The sequence below is a fragment of the Lathamus discolor genome, chromosome 3, assembly GCF_037157495.1.
Source record: "Lathamus discolor isolate bLatDis1 chromosome 3, bLatDis1.hap1, whole genome shotgun sequence".
Taxonomy (NCBI): Eukaryota; Metazoa; Chordata; class Aves; order Psittaciformes; family Psittacidae; genus Lathamus; species Lathamus discolor.
The window spans coordinates 104841121-104847506 of record NC_088886.1 but is presented as its reverse complement, the minus strand read 5'-3'; the positions used below and the strand labels follow the sequence as shown (position 1 = coordinate 104847506).

General features: G+C 37.6%; 1 long non-coding RNA gene across 1 annotated transcript; it reads right to left on the bottom strand.

The window, feature by feature from the left end:
* Nucleotides 1-1060: 1060 nt before the first annotated feature.
* Nucleotides 1061-6036, bottom strand: LOC136010162 (uncharacterized). Its single transcript, XR_010610775.1, has 3 exons — nt 5816-6036; nt 5402-5549; nt 1061-1234 (listed from the first exon to the last, which is right to left on the bottom strand). It is a non-coding gene; the product is annotated as an uncharacterized LOC136010162 (long non-coding RNA).
* Nucleotides 6037-6386: the final 350 nt, after the last annotated feature.

Sequence of the window (6386 nt, the reverse complement as noted above, 5' to 3'; positions counted from 1 at the left end):
ATTACATGTTGGGTTGCTGAATGACAATACAAAAATTTCTGACATCTAAAAGGCTCTACATCTATTCAGACCTAAGGCAGCTCTCCACAGCTGCACAACAGCTCCTCTGGTTGCCAAGAGAATGACCATAGTGACTTAGAGTTCCCAGGCTTCTTTTGAGAATGACAGAGCTACCTGTTTTGTCTTCGACTAACACTGAGGATGTGCACCAGCAATGGCAACCCTCAAACAGAATACTACTCTGGTATAAGCAATGAAAAATTTAATTTCCCTCCATTATGTTTAAAAGATAACAGAGTGTTTTGCAAAGTTTCAGCTCCTCCAGTTTATTAGGATATCGATAGACATGTAAGTTAGATCATTACATCTGTTCCTAGAAAGACATGAACAGGAAAAAACGCTGAATAATTTTCTCCCGAAGTGTACAAAGTGTACAGCCTGTGCTCAAACAGCACTAATAAGGATCCTGCTGACCTTTCTGAGCTTACAGGGCAATTTCATGTAACTCATGAATTTATTATCTCATGACTTTACTCGTAAGCCACAAAAGTAACCCCTGCTAAGGAATATCCAACTGCATTATCAAAGGGGTCTCAAATTTACCATTAGTAAGCCAGTTATGTCAATGAGTCAGTACCCCACCTCATAAGAACAGCGGAAATTTTCACACACTTAGCACTCTTGCTATTTCTGTGAAACTAATTTAAAGCCAATTCAATGGTCTGTACCCCTTTGATCGCAAAGGACATACTCTATTATTATTCCAGCAGCGTAAATTACAACAAATTAGGAACTTGTTGAATTGGACTGTGCCCATGATGCATGTGTTTGCTATTAGTGCTGGCATGCCCCTTCAAACCTGCTAGAAAGAGGATACGAGTAACAGAGCTTGTTATTCTGCTAAAGTATCCCACACGCACTGTAGAAATTTTCAGCTGTTCACTTAATTTCACTTTCTTGTCTTGAACAGAAATAAAAACATCCTGGTCATAGCACTGAGAAGCTCAAACAGCAGATTAAGATAAATCAAAACAGCAGATTAAGATAAACCAGAGTTGAATTCAATATTCAAATAGCCTTATCTATGATTAACATAAATAAGGCTCTCTGCTCCTAGTGACTGGTGAAGAATGCAGGTTCTGTTTTTAATAAAATAAAAATAACAAACAAACAAGAATGCAAGAATGAACATCAGAGGAAGTATTCAGTTTCTCTACAATCCTTCGGAACAAACCTAAAAAGCAAAAATGAAAACAAGCCTGTTGGTAAAGAATTTTGGGCTACACTGAGAGAATAAACGTATTTGCAAGTTTTTATTTAGATCTTCATATCCAGGAAAATAGTAGTGGCTCTGATCAACTGCCCTGACATTTTGGGTCATGGGCCATTATCTGACATGGAAAAAATGTCAGAAGGTTACTTTTCTATTCATTACTAAAACAGTATTTTTTGCATGTAACCAGCATGTGTTAGGAACATCACTGCAAAGCCCAGAAGCCAGGTCCTAGCCTGGAGGCTAGCCCCAGAAGCTAGTACCTCCTTGGTACTAGCATGGAGGATGCTATATAAACACAAAGAAATAAACAAAACCAAAAACAAAACAAAACAAATCTTCCTTACTCCTAGGCACTTGAAAGCCTGACGATTTCATGCACTGATCCAGTTTTAATCCCTAACAGAGACTGTAGCATAGCTAAAGCAACAGGCTCTTCTGATGGAGATAAAACATACATAAGACCTTTTCTGTGGTATGTCTAGCAGAAGGTCGTAAATTGACAGCTACCATAAGCTAAGCCAGCAAAGGCATTATTCAACACAGCTGCATCTAAGCTAGAAGTCTGCTGCTAGCATACAGTTTGTTCACAATTCCTCAGCGATGTTACTATGGGAACTTTTGTAGTGAGAGTTCCTTATATCTGATCCAAGTTTCAGAAAGACAGGAGTAGGAACAAAGGAAAGAAACTGAAGAAAATGATAGGAAACCATATCAGCATGCTGTGTCCCATTTACTGTCCTAATGCACAGTCCCAGTGGTGGAGATGGGGCATTTCCTACAGGCAGTAACCAAACAAGCTTAGCATCACATCACCGATTTACAATATGGTTCATGTTCTTAACTATTTAGCTGCTACTGAACATTAATTTCACATTTAAAGAAAAGCAGCTTTACCCAACTACAGTGATAAAAGACAAACTTCTGCTAGTCAAAACATTTCCAAATACTTCTGTAATGCAACTTAAATACACATCTTGGTGCACTGTTACATTCAGTGAGTTAAAAACTAAATGACAACAAAGTATACACTTTGCACAACAGCCCATTGCCCTCCTCCCAGTTCTTACTGCTGGCTTACTACCAGAGAGAACAAATATCGCAGAAACAGCAACAGTGACACAGATCTGCTTACCCCATAAATAAAACCAGAAACTGAATGGAGAAACTCATGTAATGTTTAATATGTATCCTGCTTTCACAAACACCACAAAGCCTGTGTAGATCGTAGCACTAAGTTCTCGCACCAATTTTGTACTATAATGGTAGTTAAGAAAAATCAGTTATGAAGTCTTCCTTGCCTGAAGCATATCAATCTTAATAGAATGACCATTTGTCTCAGAGAAATCAGATGGTACTGGGAGAAACCTACTGAGCACAGAATGCTTAGCGTGAGAAGTTGTAGTCAATAATAATTTCTAGTATATTTTCCCATTATTAATTCTGGCAATGAACAGTGCTCAGCCTCTCTCTCTCCTGTGTATTTTTGTTTCAATATACATATCAATTTCCCCTGCAGAGTTACTGTCATATCTAATGAGCAAACACATACTATATGACATGTCTTTTTATGCCCTTGATTTTTACGTTATCTCTAATTAATTCAGATCACCAATAATATATTTTTTAAGTAGTCACAATTAAAAAGTCTTATTAACTTTGTGCAGTCGTACAGCACAAAATGCAGAAAACCACGTAACATGTATCTGTTCCTGCTGCCTGCCACAAAAGAACCATCCAATTTTTCCTTTCAAATTTTCATTTAGAAAACCCCTCGAAAACTAAATAATGAAGCTTCACTAGCTATTATTACAGTATGAGAAAGAATGCAAATACAGCCTAGCTGTTTAACTCGAAGCAGAGCACTTAATTTATGGTGATAAGTTGGTTCTGCAGACATGCATCCTGAAAATGTCATCTTCGCTAAGACATTTATGTTTCAAACCAATCAAGCACGTTGACAGTACTTGGTAATAACAACTCCATACAAGAGCCCTCTAAATAACAATCCACAGTATTTTTAAACTCTGAAGATGAATCACAGTTTCAAATTAATTTCAGATACTCCCTTCTCACAATTTCATATTAACTATCAACTGAACTGTTTCCCATTTCTTTAAGCCATCACAACAGTCAACTTTTTTAAGGAAGTTGTTAAAGCGCCAAAATGTGCAGTTCCTTTTGAAACAAAAAATACACAGACCAATCCCAGATTCACTGGTCATGTGTATTATTTGCAAATAATGTGGCTTAGCAGGAGAAGAGTTACAAAAGGAAACAGTGGTGCACAGAACTTCATGTCCACATTATATCCATTTCACAGCCTTTTAATTTCAGATTAGCCCTTTTCTCATCCCATGGTCTGAATATTCATTTGGCGAAATGTTACTTCTGGAATGCATCCTTAATTTCAGTCTACTCAAAAGGAACTTAGTTTGTGTCTCTATGATCACTTCTTGATGTGAACCAAAGCACAATAAGTGGTGATAATCAAATTTGCTTCAAAAGCGTGTTCCTGATTTGAAGTAAAGCACAAGATGCACCCATTGAAGTAAATGGAAACTTTGTCATTCCTTTCAGTGAGATAACTTACTTAATAATCCCTCCCTCCTTTTTTTTTTTTTTTCTTTTTTTTTCTATCTGATTTTTCAGTTTAGGTGTAGTAAGACATGAAGAGTAAAAAAGAACTGATAAATACAGTAGAACAACAGTGTGCTAAAAAAAGGGAAAGTTTGCTGGTGTGGTTGTTTAGATTGCTTTAATTTTCTCTGGCTTTTCTCATTCCCACAGAAATGCACTTAGAACCAAAACAATGGGATAAAGATGGTGATATTTCCATGCCTGTGCTCAGAAGTCCACTTTAGGGTTACACTGCTGTGCTCAAGCTGAAGGCAATGGGGCTCTACAGAGGCTAAAAAATCTACTCATATTCAGCTAGTTATACTTCTGAACTTTAAAAGAATGTGTCTATGATGGCAAAGGTAACATACATAAATTTGTCAGCTCTTTAGTATCCTTTTGTCCTGTTTTCTCAAAATGCCTCCACTCAGTCTTACTGATATAGAGGGGAAAGAAATGTGAATGCAGATACCTGCATACTACTGGGCCCTGAATGAACATGAAAATCTAGTTATTGTGGAAGAGGCTGTTTAAAAAAACTCATACCTGGGAATTAGAAAACTTTTTTTTTTTTGTATTGCGCCTCTCCATAATATCCTGTAGCAGAAGAATCTCCTTTATATATTATACATTTTTCATTTTCTTTCAAACTCTAAACATCATTAATCTTGTGATTTATCATTTACATAGCAATGATTAGGTGATTATGAATACTTATTGTCCACCGCAGAGCTTACACATGAAATCCAAACATATATTATAAAGACAGTGTGTACGACACAAAGACACTTAAGCACTAATATACCCATAAAGCAAGTAGCAAAATGCTGAGCAGACAATAAACATAAATCCAGACTTTCAGCATAGTAGTTCCTTACACATCTTTTCTACGAGTTAAATAGCTTCCACCTCATATTCTTTACTGAAGTCATAGAAACTGCTACCACTTCTTCCAAAGTGAAGCATGGCTCCAGCATACCTATCCTTTCAGAAAGCATACTCAGTATAAACTACAGTCCCAGCCACCAGGAGGTTTGGGAATAAAAACTGAAAGGAACTGCCACTTTTTTTTTTTTTTTTTTTTTCAGTCTTTAATAAAGTGTCATGACTTTCTGATACTATAGTCTGTGTAACTTTGCTGTCAATCTTGCCCCTGTGATATTGCACCTACAGCCTTGGAAATTAGCAAGATCTTGTTTTGAATAAATAACAAATGTTTTTCTCAAGAAAGAGGAACTTTTAACAGCACAAAGACAATACCTAACAAAGCTTACCAAAAGAGTAGATGTCACAGGGACAAGAGACTGTGAAGTACGCACCAAATGTTTATTATTTGGTGGGGTAAGTAAATGAAATCTGTAAAATCACAAGTTTTGTAGCTTCTCCTCAGTTCTTCTCCAAAATTCTGAGATCTGAGTCAGACAAACTGTTTAGTTCAGTAACCTCTCCATATAACTGTCAAAATAGCAATATTTCTATTGGCTGACCCATATTCTCAGAATCACTTACCTGTATAAAGCTTTTCTTGGTGCATTCTGCATTTGCATCACTGAGAAAGGGTCAGGCATCAAGCACAGCAGAATCTTTAGTAAGAGAACTGCTGGACTTGCTGCAGATCTCACTTGATTACCTGTCTTCCCATCCAGAGTGGCTGGGCCTGAAAACAGAGGGGAAAAAAGTGGTGCTTAAAATCATAATCCAAAGACCAGAGGGGCCATATGCACTGCATGGTGTCTCTCTGCAGTCTTAAGACACAGGAATCCTTTGACCCTCAGCTCTGCAGCTCCCACTTCCCTTTCAATATGAGACAGAAAAGCAAGCCTTTAATTCTGGACTCTCCTCTGTTCTTGTTCAATAGCCACAAGCCATTTGTGGTTCAATAACCACATTCCTTCCTTTGCCATTTGCTCATACAGTTCCTACCCATTGCTGCATGGCTATTTTTCTTCTAGGTATTTCCTCTTCTTGAAGCTTCTCTCACTACTATCACACAAGTACTCCACCTGTTTCTAACTGGCTGCTTGGTCACAGGTGAAGCTTCCACATTAAGCCTCTCCAACTACGGCTGAGGGGAAAGCATGCGCTTTATCACATTCATCCTGGAAGAACCACTGATAGATCCTGAGCAAAGTGCATAGAAAGTCTGTGAACTTCTCAGCCAAATTCTACTAAAATATTCTGCAATTTCTTACTAGTGCAAAATCAATTAGATTTTGGCCTCACCCCTACAGCAGGCTGGAATTAGACTGCATTTCCTCTTTTCAATCTATGTACACACCACTCTCATACAAATCACTTCTTCAAGTGGGTGCACCTGGGTGCCCAAAACCTTGCCTGCAACAACAGGTGCATATGTAGTTTCTCTGATACATCTGAAACAATCTTCTCACAATGATAAACAAAATCCCAATTGTATAAAGCATGTCTCCACTGATTCTCATTTAGTAAATATGCACACATTGATTTGGAGAAATTTCCAGGAACTCACCAACAA